Here is a 12,284-nt window from a genome sequence, read left to right as displayed (position 1 = left end):
CCGTGGGCCCTGCGTGGAGCTCGCCTGACCCCTGCCGGCCGCCCGCCGCAAAGGCCGGGTGCTCTGGACTGGAGGCTCGCAGTCTCGTATTTCAGGATGCACAGGACTCAGCGATGTTTTCTTCTGCCAAACGAGGACATTAAGGGTGGGAAAGCCGGCTACTCTCTATCTGTATCGTTTCATACAAGAAAGGCCACTTTTAGCAATTTAAAAAGTAGAAAGGACAGAAATTCAGAACAAAGGCCAGGGTTTTTTTGCTGGTGTGTGTGTGTGTGGGTGTTTGTTTTATGTGCATGGGTTTTAAACTAGGATAGTTTAAAGGCTTATTTAAAATCAACAACAACAACAACAACAACAAAAACTGCAAACCCTCCCCTACGCCCAGTTCCAGGACGAAACTCCTTTTGAATCTTTAAGAGATTTCATTTGGTAATTCACTTCATGCCTTTAAGGGATATGCCGACTTATTGATTTAACTGCAGATGGATCTTTCAAGTGCACACATTTAATTTATAAGAAGCCCACTACATGCCTCATTTCCACAGGCCAGCATCTGGGGGCCCTGGAATCAGAGAGTTCAGAGCCCCATCCACATTCCTGGCTGTTGCTGCCTTTGCCCACACTCCTCATACCCAGAACCCAGAGCCACACTAGTTCCAGCGCCCTGTGGGACACACCTGGTCACTCAGCAGGGAGCTGTTTGTGAAGCTGGCCTCTCCTACACCCACCCACCCACCCACTCTCAGACACAGCTAGCCTGTCAAAATAGTTCTTGGATCCACAACAACCTGACAACTTGCCTGCCTCCTTCCAATCCACGCATCTCAACCCTTCCTCTATATTGAGCCAGAGTGAACTATCAAGCCCCTAAATACTTCGGTGGCTCCCTACACCTATAAGATCTAAGGTTTTGCAAGGCAAATATGACCCTGATCTGCGTTGGCCTTCCCCTCTGGCTGCTCCTCTCCGCATCCCTGCTGAGTACTTGTGTTCTGGTTGCAAACAGTCCTCGTGACATTGTTTCTTACCCTGCGCCTTTGCCCCAGCTGATCCCTCTGTGGAGGATGTCTTAGCCCTTCACCTTGTTCTTGCTTCCTCATCCCTAAAGCCTCAGTTCAGGGGCTGCTTCCTTCAGGAAGGCCTCCCTTCTCCAACCTTTCCCACTCGTCTGTCCCCATCTCACCCATCCTGAGTGGGGCCCCTTCTTGCTTCTCCCTGGGCATATTTGCATCAGTGGGCTTTCCCCACTGTCATTTTTATCTCATCTGTGTCTGTTTCCCATGCACCAGGCTAAGAACATAAGGGTCAGGATTGTGACTGAACTGCCTTTATATGCTCACCATCCATCACAGTTTCTGGCACATAATAGGTGTTCAACAAATGTTTATTGAAAGTGCAGATGGGAGGTCATGTGATATTTAGCTTACATTTTCCAGGTACCATAGTTATTTGTATACGTGATTACCTCTGTATACAGTACAGATCTTTGAGGTCAAAGACCATTTCTCACTTATCTGAACACTCCCAACAGCACCCAGTGCTCACAGTAAGTGCTCAGTGCCTAAGTTCATGCTGAATGAGTGAAACAACAGGTGGGCCAGAGCCCTGGCCTAATCCTCAGAGTTGGCAGAGACAGCAGAGCCAGCCGGCCTCGCCTGGCCCTGCTTCCCCCAGGCCTTCCCACTCTGGAGTAGTGGGGCCCAGCTGCAGAAGGGAGGCCCTCACCTCCCATAGTCCTCTGGCCCCCCTCAGAAACAGAAAGGAACTGTGATGAGGGACCCTGGCCCCCTCTCTGCCAGCTGAGGACAAGTGCAGGGATTGGATACAAAAGGAGAGCAGAGTCAGGGCACACACCATCCTTTTTTTTCTTGTATAAAATGTAGAGTATATTTAGAAAAGTATATAACATGCATGTATGCAGTGTGAAAACAATAAAACAAACTGCTGTGTACCCAGCACCCAGGCCAACGAAGAGAACATTCCAAGTACTTTAGAAGCCTGTGTGCCCCTCACTGACACGTTCCCCCCAGAGGAACCATGATCTTGAATTTAGTGATAATCCTCTCCCCGCATTTCCTTATGGTTTCCTACCTCTGTGTGTCTCTTTTGATCACCTGTTTAAGTTTTGTGCAATGGTACTCATACTAAATATATTCTTCTGTGTCTTGCTTCTCTGGCTCATCTTTGTATAGTTTTTAAAGATTCATTCACGTTAATGAGTGGAGCTTTAATTTGGTTACTTTTTTTCTTGTATAGTATTCCATTCTGTGAAAATACTACAATTTAATTATCCATTTTTGTGTTGATGGACATTTGGGTTGGTTCCGGTTTGGGGCTACTCTAAAACATTCCATATGTGTCTCCCAGTTTATGTGTGCAGGTCTCCAGGTACACTCCCAGGATTGGGATTTCTGTGTTGTAGGGTATACATGATCAAGTTTACTAGGTAATTCCAAACTGTTTTCCAAAGTTGTTGCGTGGCCTATATTTTTTAGAATGATGCCACCAGAAGTGACCCAGGGCAGAGGTGGCACGCCAGCCCCAGGGCCAGCCCCATGAGCTTCTTTTCAGCAAGGGGGAAAAAATCGACAACAAGAGTGTGCATCACTGCCCTGCCCAGGCCTATAAGCCACAGTCAACAAACCTTCATGCACAAGCTGAGAACCATGCGCTGGGCCAGCATTGAGTTAGTACAGACCAGCCTCAGAGAAGGACAGTTTTGTTTCCATTTACTCTTCCAGGCAGCCCAACACAGCTTTGCCCTGGAAGACATGGAAGAGTATGGGCTAGACAGGTAAGTGGGAGTTTTCTTGGAGAGAGGAACGATATTCCGAGGCCAGGGATATCTCAGCACAGGTAGTATCCTCCCCCTGCAGAGGATACGGGATCAGTGGAGGAAGTACAGAGGGCTGCTCTTGCCAGCAACAGACGGAGGGAAGAAAGAAGAGAAAACTAGGGCTATGCAGGGAACCACAGAGATAGGCACATCTCCATCCAAACACACCTGTGCCCTGTGCCCACTGGGCAAACACTGGTGCACACATACAGACACGCACACGGCTGCACGCACCAAGAGACAGGCTGTTAGACATGCCGCAGGAGCGGAGGCAAGGAGCGTGAGCTCGCAGCTGCCAGGGGGAGATAAGCCCAGCACTGGGGGCCACCTGCCTGGCCCGCCTTGAGAGTCCCCCCCCCGACCCCGCCCGGCGCATCCGCCTGGGCTCCAAGAGGCAGCCTCTGCAAAGCTGAGTATTTTCGGGGCAACGCAGGGCTTACCCCAACTGCTTGTTCTATTTATGGGAACGGAGTAGCAGAGTCTCAGTCCATACCTGAGTACCTTGCCTGATGCTGCCAGGTTGGGCAAGGTTGGGTATACGATAGGTCCCTTTACTTGTTGAAATAAAATTATTTACTTAAGTTTATTATGAGATGAATTAATATCTAAAATCGGAGGAGGAGGAATCTGAAATGAGAAGAAGCTAGGGAGGTGAGACCCGATGTCCTTCATAACTGGCCTGCAGCCTACCCAGCCCTTTCTTTCTTTCCAGACTCCTGCTGTTGGCCCAGAGTGGAAGGGTGGGGTTGCGGCCATCGCAAAGTTGTTCATTAAGACTGGAGGGACGGGAATTTTGTATGACTGCAGTTACCTGGGAGAGCAGGGATCTGCTCTCCGATGCTGAGACTACTTCCAAAGTCCAGAGCTGGCAACAGTTCAAGCTAAAGAATCGCCACCTAAAAAAAGTATATTTTACTCTTTTCCACGAAGTTTGAATCCTGTTTTATCTCTCATTATAATTAAAACTTGTTTCTGCAAGATTAGCGAAATGAGGACAATTGATGAAGTTCTGTAATGGGCACATGGATGTGTATTGCATTATTCTCCTTTGTGTTCGAAAATTCTCATAATAAAAAGTTAAAAATAAAAAAATTTAAAATAAGAAAAAGAATCACCACACAGATATGCAGACCCAGCATGTGCCGGCCCCTCTCACTACCTCTCTCCCTGCCCCTGCCTCTTGGATGCCTCTGGACAGAGTACACCTTGCGGTAGGTCCTGCAAGGCTGAGAAGAGGGCAGGTGGGAAGCAGGTTGGCCTTTGGGATCTTCATCTGCCCCGGGGACCCTCCTTTCCTGGGAGGCTGCCTGGCTCCAGAGCAAAGAAAGGTGAAGTCCACACTGGAAAGCAAGTGGGGCCCTGCCTCTTCTTCTCCTGTGCAGGATGCCCGGGAACCCTTGCCCCACACACCCCTAAGCCCCATTCACCGACCCCCTAGGGGCCTTTCGAAGTTTCATGCTGCAGGTTTTCTGCTCTCCCCACCTGATCACCCAAACTTCCAAGTGGGCTAGAGACTCATGTCCTGGACTCCTCAGCCTGGGAGAGGCCCCGGAGGTGCCTCAGAGTATGTGGAGCCTGCTGTCAATAGGCAACAGGACAATCTGTAAGTAAGGCTGTGAGCCTTCCCCAAAGAAAGGTCAGAGAAACACAGGCTCCCCGGTGTTAGCTCTGAGGTATCTCCCTCACTAGTGGGTACACTTCCCTACTTCCCTATCCCATATTCTGCATTCCTTAAACTTCCACATTCCCCTCTGCCTTGAGGATGGGAACCCCACGTGGCCACTCCTGCAGGCTCAGACCTCTTTCGTCCCCACAAGGTTCTCTGAGCTGTCCCTTCCCTCCACTCTCTGCTGCCCCAGCCTGCCCCACTCGCCAGGAAAAAGCCACCCAACTCGTTTCCCTGCAGCCTCATAGAAGCTTCATCACTTTGCACCTAGAGAGTATGCAAGGGTTTCCTGGGGTCCACCACCCAGTCACACCGCCAGTCAATGGATGGACCTGCGTATCCAGCCTCCTGCCCCTCAGCTAGAGTACCCCAGACACAGCCCACTTGAGTGACCCACCTCTCCACCCCGCCCCCAATCCCCACCTTGGTGAAGAACGACCGGCATTGAGGGGTGCCAGGATTCAAAGGCGAGGAACAGTTATGGGGCCAAAGGAGCTTACAGTCTAGTTGGGGAGATAGATGTGAAACACTGATAGACATTTAATCATGCCAGTCAGTTCTAATGTTATCCATTCTTTAAGACCCAGCATGAGCATCACTCATCCAAACATTCTCTGTCTGGTTTGCTGCTGAATCCCCAGCATTAAGCCTGGCTTAACGGAGGTACCCACCATTAAATACTTGCATAATGAATGCCTTCCCTGGGGGGCTACAAGAGGGGACCACCTGTCCTCCTGTCACCCTTCACCAAGCTTATTTAAATGAAATCAGATTTAACTAAAACATCCAGGGCGGACTTGCAGGGGGAGGGGCATAAGAGGACAGGAGAAATCCCAAGGCTTCTCCTTGAACTAAATTCTCCAATCTTTTTAGTAGCAGCTAAAAGAGCAGGGTTCTGGGGCCACAGATTCTAGCATCTTGGAGAAGCCATCTGGACTGTCAAAGCCAGCACCGTAACTTTTATGTCTTCAGATTTCAAAGTCTGCCCTGTCGAACCCACAACTGTTGTAATCCAGTCACTGAATTAAAGTCAGAAAATTTTATAGTAAAAATAGCGGCAGGGCCTGGTAGGCAGTGTGGCAGCAGGAGGTAGTTTTCTAAGCGGATATGGAAGGTCCAGTGCTGTGCCCACCTGGCAAAGCAGGCAGACTGCAGAGCCGCTGCAGCACAGGCAAAGGCTTGCTTTCTTTGCCAGTCATTCATTTATTCATTCATCATTCCATAATTGCTACTGAGAACTACCATGTGCAGGCGCCCTGCCAAGCTGTGGGGAAGCGGCAGGACCCAGTGCAGGCATGGGTCTTCACCCCAGCCTCGGGTGTCAGGCCTTACCCTTGCTGGCCTGGTTTGGCTTGGAAGGGACGGAGCATTGCCGGTTCAGGAGTGCGATTGGGGGTGGGGGTGGGGGGCTGGGTAGGGATCAGGGAGCCTCCCAGCTAGGGCAGCCTCACTTGTCTGTCCCATATTCGGATTTTTATCCTTACAGCCAGCAGGAGCCATAGAAGGGTTTAAGCAGGAGAAGGTTGCAGTGTGATCAGTTTTGGGAAGATCCCTCTGGCTGCTGCTGCGTGGAGAACAGGCTGCAGAGTGGGGATGGGGGGATGGGGTGGGACAGGGCGGATGCAGGTGCTGGGGCTGCTGTGCTGGGGTGAGGAGGAGGTGTGAGGAGTGGAGGTAAATGACAGTCAGGCTGTGGTGATGGATTAGATATGGGCGGTGGCTGAGGAGGGAGAGCGAGGTGCCAAGGATGACTCGCAGTTTCCTGGCTTTGGAAAGTGGGTGAGGGCTGGTGCCTTTACCCCAAAATCGAAACACTGGGAGAGCGCTGGGTTTGCCAGTAGCTGGAAGTTGGTTGAAGTGTATGTGATGTCCCTGAAAGACCACATTATTTCAGTGTCAACATGAGTGCAGAGGGCAAGCAAAGGGTACTTTTGATGAGGGTTTGCAGAAGGAATATTCTTTTTATAAAGAAATATGAAAATACACTCAAAACATTTTGCTTCCCTATCTAATAGTGAGATGAATGTTGCTCACAGCAACTTCATGTGTAAAATCCAAACTAGTTGCTAACAGACATCTGGAAAACACAGAAATGGAGAATTGTTTGGGGAAGCTCATTTAGGAACAAGAGATGAAGGAACAATTAAAAGTGACAAGGCTGAGGGCTTCCCTGGTGGCAGTGGTTGAGAATCCGCCTGCCAACGCAGGGGACACGGGTTCGAGCCCTGGTCTGGGAAGATCCCACATGCCGCGGAGCAACTAAGCCCGTGCGCCACAACTACTGAAGCCCGCGTGCCTAGAGCCTGTGTTCCGCAACAAGAGAAGCCACCACAATGAGAAGCCCATGTACCGCAAGGAAGAGTAGCCCCCCCTCCCGGCAACTAGAGAAAGCCCACGTGCAGCAACAAAGACCAAACTCAACCAATAAATCAATAAATTTATATTTTAAAAAGTGACAAGGCTGGGATCTGAATCCTGGCTCCTCTACTTATTAGCTGGGTGACTCTGGGTAAGCGATCGAACCTCTCTGTGCCTCAGTTTCTTCATCAGTAAAATGGGAATAATAACTACCTGTTTCATAAGACTGGCTGAAGATTAGAAGAGAGTGTATAAAGAACTTAACCCAGTTCTGAGCTCATGGAATCTCTCCGGGAATGTTATCTATCACTACAGAACACACTCTGACAGAGAGAAACAAATGAAAAAGAAAACTGCTGACTTCTCCATATGCATTTCAGTAAAGAAGCATTGCCCATATAACCAATCATGATTTTTGCAAATCCCCTTGTAAGATTTTATAAAATTAGGAAAATATTCCCAAATCAGGGGAAATATTTGTCAGACCTCATGCCTGAGTCTTGGTGTCACCTGACCAGCTATTTATTGTCTGACTCAGTCTTGCCTGGGTCATATACTCTTGGCTGGGTTCTTCAGTTTCAGAGGGGCTCTCCTCTGATGGGTGGAGGAGTGGCTGTCCAGGTCAGATGCAATGTAATCAGCATCACCTTTCAGGTCCATTGGTGCCTGAACAGTGCCAAGTGTCAGTGGCGCTGTGGTTGGTTAGCATAGCACTTGTAGCCCAGACTTTAGTTTGGGGGCCTCTCCAGGTGGTGTCTCTGCTGGGAAAAGCTGATCTTGGGCTCCTGTGTGTTCACTGAGGTTGAAGGAAGATGGCCAAAGAGCCACCAGTGACTCTCTGCCTCTGCTCTTGGTTTCAGAAGACTGGGGAGGTCAGTGGCTATGGCTAGAAGCCTGTAGGAGAAGGAGGCTTGGGGAATGTGATTAGCGATGCCACTGAAAATCTTTCCAAATGCAGAGGAAGATGGCTGGGGTCATGGAGACTGCCCCAGTGTTGGGAGGGTGAAGTGGGAAAGCCATGGGGAGAGAGGCTGGCTCCACCCCCAGAAGTAGCAAAGAGAGGCATCCAGCCTGACTGAGGCCAGAAGGGGACACACTGCAGCTGGGTGGACAGAATACAGCCACGGGCACCACGTAGTAGGGGCTTCCAGCGTGAGACAGGGGTGCAAACAGGGCTTGCAGGACTGGATTCCAATACCAATACAGAAACCGGGCAGACTGCAGGCATGGCAGGATGGGGGCATGATGAAGTAGACCCATAACTGCTAATGCTCTGAGGGCATTTGCTGTGGGTCAGGCACTGTTCTAGGTACTTGCATGTTTTAAGAAGCTACAGAGCCAGGACTCCAACTCGGGGAGTCTGGCTAAAGCTTGTATTCTTTAATCACTACACTACATGAAATGTGAAAAGAGCAAAGGTTTTAGACATACAAAGGGTGAGACCTCTGTTAACCCTTTATGCTAAGTGCCATATTTATTTTTTACATTTTATTTATTTATTTATTTATTTATTTATTTATTTATTTATTGGCTGCATTGGGTCTTCGTTGCTGCACACGGGCTTTCTCTAGTTGTGGCGAGCAGGGGCTACTCTTCATTGTGGTGTGCGGGCTTCTCACTGCAGCAGCTTCTCTTGTTGCGGAGCACCGGCTCTAGGCGCACGGGCTTCAGTAGTTGTGGCACGTGGGCTTCAGTAGTTGTGGCACGCGGGCTCAACAGCGCATGGCACATGGGCTTAGTTGCTCCTGGCATGTGGGATGGTCCCAGACCAGGGCTTGAACCCGTGTCCCCTGCATTGGCAGGCCGATTCTTAATCACTGCGCCACCAGGGAAGCCTTAAGTGCCATATTTTAAAAAGCAAAGGTACGAACCACTCCAAGCCTGTGTGATCTTGAGCAGTTACTTAGACTCTTCAGGTCTCAGTGTCGTTATTCATTTGTAAATTTGAGAATAATATTAACCTGAAAGGGCTGTTGAAGATTAAAGAAAGAAATGCATGTTGAGTGCCTGCCCAGGCCTTCTGTAAGACCCCGGGCTTTGGAAGACACGGCCCATTCCAGATCTGGGTTTCCTCATGGTCCCAGGAGTCTGCGGGTCTGGGTTCAAGGAATCACAGTGGGTACACTCCTGGATTTCTAGTCCAGAGCCCCCCGGATTCCTCAAAGGAGGGATCCCCTTAACATACACCTATTTGATATCTGAGTGGACAAGTGTCTTGATAGCAGTGACCCCAAGGAAGCTGAGGTCCCAAGCGACCCACATCCAGATCATCACAGACATTTTGTGTTTCTTGGAACCATCCTCCCCACTCCATTAATTTATTTATTCAGTTGCCATTTACCATTTACTATTCAGCTCATCAAACATTATTAGGCACCTACTATTTGCCAAGCATTACACCATGTTCTTGGGAGTAGTCACCCAGAAGAGCCCACACACTCTGGACCACATTTAATTTCCCTTTTCATCTGCAGCCTGGGCCCATGAATCTTGGAGCATGCTCAGTAAACAATAATAAAGGTATTATGAGAAATAGGCTGTGAGAATGTAATGAGCCTCTCCAAGTAAGGCCCAGGGAGGCAGACACTCCAAAGGCCTGGACCATGACACCCATCTGTGTCTCTGTAGCCAGAGTGCAAGGATCACAAACCTGAAGACCTTCAGGGGTCAGACACACATAAATGGTGGAAGAGGGCAAGGTGGAACCGCGGCACACTGGAGCATGCCTGCCATGTAAAGACGGCATTTGCTACTTGGCACCAGCCTACTGTTGCAAGTGGAAACATAGGCCAAAGGTAGCCAGATCTTCTGATTTTTCAGGAGAAACTGTAAATCTGGATTTTTCTTTTAAATTTCCAAACATTTCAGCATTGACTCCTAATTTTAATCTTTTTTGAAAGCCCTGTGAGAAAAAAAGCTCGTCAAACAGAACTTGTCTGCCTCCTGAATTCTGCTCAAAGGTTGCCAAATTGGGACCCCTGAGTGGATCTGTTCAAGGGGAGAGGTAAAGGGCTATCCTGGAGCTAGGTTCTGAGGGACCTATAATGTCATCCTTCCTAGGATCCAAAGATGTGCGAGACACACAGGAAACCATAAAGAGGAAGTTGAAGCCACAGTCCTGCCTTCCAGGGGTTTATAGACTCATCACAGAGACCCAGGCAAAGCAGGAGATGGTCAGGAAGGCATAGCAGGAGGCAGTGTGGGACCCCTGGGAGTCCAGAACATCAGGGAGTGAGGTGGACCTAAGCTTTGGGAGACCTTCACCTGAGCTTCAGAAGACCTTCCCGGGAAGTCAGGCTTGAGTCTCTGAGGATGAGGATTCCAGAGACAGAGAGCCCAGGGAGCTCCAGGAACAAACATGAATGGGTCTGACCTGTGCTGGAGACCCCAAAGAAAAGCCCTGGAAAGTTTGCTTCCAGGTGTCTGGGAAAAGGCTAGAAAGTGCAGGGCGATCGTATGAGGCTTCACTGATAAGTTCCCACCCTGTCTTACTCGACCTGGCAATACCAACAGTGGTTGTGGTCCAAAGGGGCAGACAGCGGGGCATGGCTGTCCAGGCTCATAGAAATCAGGGCTGTGGGCTGGGTCCAGGGGATCCAACCCTGACCTGAGAGTCAGGCAAGCTGGGGTATAAGTCTCACCTGTGTGACTTGGGACAGGCATTAGCCGTTCTAAGCCTCAGTTTCCTAATCTGTGAAATGGCAACAGTGATCATGCCTGCCTCCTGGGATTGGGATGAAGACGAAACCAGCTCTATATGGTTTTTAATCATCAATGTTCACTCCCTGAGAATTCCATTCCCAAGTGGAGCAGAGAAAGAGCACCTGGAGGGCAAAGCTGGTCCCCCTGCTTGCCGACTTCTTTCTTGCCACTGCTCCGGGAAATGGCAGGACTGCTTAGAAAGGGCGAGGGAGGAGGTGGAGGAATTGGACCCTCCCCATCCCTTCCCCGGGGAGAGAGAAGGTAGAACCCGTACTTGGCGGTGGGAGCCGCGCTGAGAGAGGACTCTTCCCCAAGGATAGATCCTTTCTGCCCAAACCACCTGGAAGGGAGGGCGGAGACCGGAGGTAAACCGTCCCTCCGAGAAGCCAGCGTTGGGTGGAAACCAAGGGGCAACATGCCCCCTGCATGAGCATACCCCTCTGCTCCCCCAACTCGCCCCCCCCAGATCTCTGTCACGCCCAGATCTGACCAGGACCTTCCTTCCCTTAAAAGCCTTCGGTGAGCGATGCCTTGGGATGAAGACCCCTGGCAGGGCTTACAAACCCGGGTGGCTCCAGTCCCGCTCCAGCCTCAACTCCCGACTCACCCCCTACTTCACAGCACTGCGCCTTTGCTCAAGCCAGAACCCCTGCCCGGGGCGTACTTAACTTTGCCCCTACCGATGGCAGGTCTGCGTGGAGAATGCCTGCTCCTTCATAAAGACTTTGCTCACTGCTTAGCCCTTTCTCGAACGTTCTCGCACCTCACCCCAGCTCCACTCCAGGGGCAGACCTTGGCACCCCTCCTTTGGCTTCCTCAGCAGCCATTGCGTGTTCCTGTCAAGAAGTTATGTTTGTCAAGCTGTTTTCTGTCTACTTGTCCTTCTACCCCGAACACATTCCAGCCCCCGACTGGAAGCTTCTTGAGAGCAAAAAAAAAAAAAAAAAAAAAACCCACAACAAAAAAAACCCAGTCTGGTTCCTCGTGGTAACCCAAGGGCTGGCCCTTTGGCCGGGGGCATTCTGGTCCCTCCAGAATCCCTCCGGGGATGGACAGCTGGGCGGGGGCAAGGGCGAGTGGGCGGCTGGATGGAACAACTAGAGCGGCGGATGGGGCCGCTTTTGCAGAACCCGAGCGGGTGGGGGTGGGTGAGGTGAGTCCTCGACCTTCTGCAGCCGGCTCCCGCCGAACCCAGCCCACCCGGCCCCGCTCCCGCTCCCGGGGCCGGTGCCCACTGGGCCAGGTGATCTCGAACCTTCTCCCTCTCACACCCCAACAACAAACAACCCTCGCGCTCTCCCTCCGGAGAAAGGAGGTGGAGCCTGACCTCAGCCGGAGGCTGCAGCAGCTGCGGGAGGTGCGGGGGGAGGGCTCGCAGCTCCGGTCCTTGGGGGAGCCTCTCCTCCAGGGAGTGGCACGGGTGGGGGCCTTGGCGGGTTCCCAAGCGCCCGGGAAGCCCTCCGGCGGCAGCCTCGACCCTCCACGGGCGAAGGGAGGAGGGGCAGAAGGGGTGGTTTCATTGGAAGCCTGCTTCCGACTCTCCTCGGTCTGGAGTGTCCTCGTAACCACCTCCCCCCTTCATACCCACCCTACTCGAACCCTGCGGCCGCAAGGGCCGGGTGGGACTGAGGTGCCGCGTTAGTAGGAGGGCGAGGATGCAGCTCCGCCGGGCTCCCGGGAGCCGAGGTGTGCCCATCCCCCACCCTCTTGGCTGGGAGGGGG

Source organism: Mesoplodon bidens, assembly GCF_964165515.1.
Source record: "Mesoplodon bidens genome assembly, chromosome: 3".
In the NCBI taxonomy this organism is placed as follows: domain Eukaryota; kingdom Metazoa; phylum Chordata; class Mammalia; order Artiodactyla; family Ziphiidae; genus Mesoplodon; species Mesoplodon bidens.
The sequence above is the reverse complement of the archived record's forward strand: the minus strand, read 5'-3'. Positions refer to the sequence as shown.